The sequence below is a fragment of the Molossus molossus genome, unplaced genomic scaffold (assembly GCF_014108415.1).
Source record: "Molossus molossus isolate mMolMol1 unplaced genomic scaffold, mMolMol1.p scaffold_m16_p_16, whole genome shotgun sequence".
Taxonomy (NCBI): Eukaryota; Metazoa; Chordata; class Mammalia; order Chiroptera; family Molossidae; genus Molossus; species Molossus molossus.
In genome coordinates, this window is record NW_023425351.1 from 22,776,364 (window position 1) to 22,779,315 (window position 2,952).

Below are 2,952 nucleotides of genomic sequence, written 5' to 3' on the forward strand. Positions count from 1 at the left end.
AGGCTTGTTTCCTCTGAGCTCCAGCTCAGGGAAGGCAACTTGAAAGTCACCAGAGACACAGGGTGAAGGTGAGGTGTGGGGGAAGAACAGAGTTGTTTGACATTGGGGCGACAGCTGGAGGGGCAGCTTTCCCCCAGATAGACGTGCTGGCAGAGGCCGTTGTTCCTGTGGTGAGCCCTCCCCCCACAGGGCAGTCAGACAGGCACCATATCTGGACTCCAGCAACCTGGCTCACACTGGTTACCCTGCCCTGGTGATTCCCTGAGGCCCTGCCCCACCCAACTTTCAGGCCCACCCAAGCTGTTACCAGTTGCTTTACCATAGGATTGGCCTGTCTTGAATCCTGCTTCAGATTTTCCTAAATTCTCTCAAACAAGCAGCATCTAACCTCAGTGAGCCCATACCTCTCCTTAAGTGGCCCCAGGCCCAGCACTAACAGCAGCCAGCCTTGGTTCACAGCTTGGCCTTGCCTGGGCACCTTGAAGCTCAGCACAAGAAGCAGCCATCTGCAGATAGCTTTGCAGCTTATACTTGGTGGCCCCAAGTAGAACACAGGCAGTGGCTGACCTTGGCCTGTGCCACCCAGGAGGCCCCAGAACCAACATACCCAGTGGACAGCTTCAGACTACGTCAGAGCCCCACCACCCAACCACCTCTACAAGCAACACACTCAAGGGGTAGACTCAATGAGTACCAGAGCCCTGCTGAAGTAAGTCTTAATCTGTGTGGTGAGCCCCTGCACAGCTGATCTTCCAGAGTGGTCAGAGGCAGTGGGCACAGCCAGTCCTTGCAGCTGATCAGCCTGAGTAAATCCCTCCCATTGATGTGTCAATAGCAATCAAAACTCAATTATAACAGAAGGGTATATAGTTCACATGGGGAGGGTGCACCTCAAAGGCCCAGCTAGGCTCTTCAGGGAGGCTGTGCCACTGGACCCTACAGGATGTCTACTATAATAGGCCACCCTACCAATCCTAAGAGACATAGCAATTCTACCTAATATGTAGAGACAAACACAGGTAGGCAGCCAAAATGAGGAGACAAAAAAACATATCCCAATTGAAAGAACAGAACAAAACTCCAAGAAAGAACTAAATAAAATGGAGATAAGCAATCTAACAGATGCAGAGTTCAATATACTGGTTATAAGGATGTCAAGGAACTTAGACATAGGACCTCAAGAGCATAAAAAAGGACCAGTCAGAAATGAAGGATGCACTAACTGAAATAAAGAATAATTTACCGGGAATCAATAGTAGAGTAGGTGAAGCTGAGAAGCAAACCGGAGATTTGGAATATAAGGAAGAAAAAAATGCTCAATCAGAACAGTAAAAAGAAAAGGAATTTAAAAAGAGAGAGAGAGATAGTGTAAGGAGCCTCTGGGACAACTTCAAGTGTACCAACATTCACATCATGGGGGTGCCAGAAGGAGAAGAGAGAGAACAAGAAATAGAAAACCTATTTGAAACAATAATGACAGAAAACTTCCCTAACTTGAAGGAAACAGACAGGGAGCAAGAGAGTCCCAAACAAGATGAACCCAAAGAGGCCCACACCAAGACACATCATAATTAAAATGCAAAAGGTTAAAGTCAAAGAGAGAATCTTAAAAGCAACAAGAGAAAAGCAGTTAGTTACCTACAAGGAAGCTCCCATAAGATTGTCAGCCAGTTTCTCAAAAGACACTTTGCAGGCCAGACGGGAGTGTTAAGAAATATTCAAAGTGGTGCTCGCTTCGGCAGCACATATACTAAAATTGGAACGATACAGAGAATATTAGCATGGCCCCTGCGCAAGGATGACACGCAAATTCGTGAAGCGTTCCATATTTTTAAAAATTCTAGAAGAAAATGTAGGCAACAAAATTTCGGACATCATACGCAGCAGAATTTTCACTGATACATCACCTAAGGCAACAGAAATAAAGGAGAAAATGAACACATGGGACTACATCAAACTAAAAAGCTTCTGCACAGCAAAAGAAACAATCATCAAAATGGAAAGGCAACCCACTGTATGGGAGAACATCATTGTCAATGATGTATCAGATAAGGGGTTAATTTCCAATATATATAGAGTGCTCATACAACTCCACAAAAGGAAGACAAAGAACCCAATTATAAAATGGACAGAGGATCTGAATAGACACCTCTCCAAACAGGACATACAAATGGCCAAGAGACATATGAAGAAATGCTCAACATCACTAATCATCAGAGAGATGCAAATTAAAACAACAATGAGGTATCACCTCACACCTGTCAGAATGGCCGCCATCAACAAATCATCAAACAACAAGTGTTGGCGAGGGTGTGGAGAAAAGGGGACTCTAATACACTGCTGGTGGGAATGCAGACTGGTGCAGCCGCTATGGAAAACAATATGGTGCTACCTCAAAAAATAAAAAATTGAACTTCCATTTGACCCAGTGATCCCACTGCTGGGAATATACCCTAAGAAGCCTGAAACACCAATCAGGAAGAATATATGTACCCCCATGTTCATAGCAGCACTATTTAGAATAGCTAAGATCTGGAAACAGCCCAAGTGTCCACCAGTAGACGAATGGATAAAAAAGCAGTGGTACATATACACAATGGAGTACTATGCAGCGGTAAGAAAGAAAGATCTCTTATCCTTTGAGACGACATGGAGGGACCTGGAAAGTATTATCCTAAGTGAAAGAAGCCAAGCAGAAAAAGACAAATACCACATGATCTCACTTATATACGGAATATAATGAACATAACAGTCTGAGGAATACAGTAGAACCAGACACATGGAAGTAGGGCACAGAAGAGGGGATGGGGGGTGGGGGGGTGGGAAGAGATAAACCTCAGAATTTATATGCATGTATGCATGACCAATGGACATGGACAACTAAGCCAGGGACAGGGTGGAGGGGGGGTGGGGTGGGGGGTGCCAATGGGGTAAAAAGGTAAAATATCTGTA

At 44.9% G+C, this 2,952-nt stretch overlaps 1 non-coding gene across 1 annotated transcript; it reads left to right on the forward strand.

Annotated features, from left to right (window-relative positions):
* Window positions 1–1,726: 1,726 nt before the first annotated feature.
* On the forward strand, window positions 1,727–1,833 carry LOC118631946. The gene has a single exon (XR_004959932.1). It is a non-coding gene; the product is annotated as a U6 spliceosomal RNA (small nuclear RNA).
* Window positions 1,834–2,952: the final 1,119 nt, after the last annotated feature.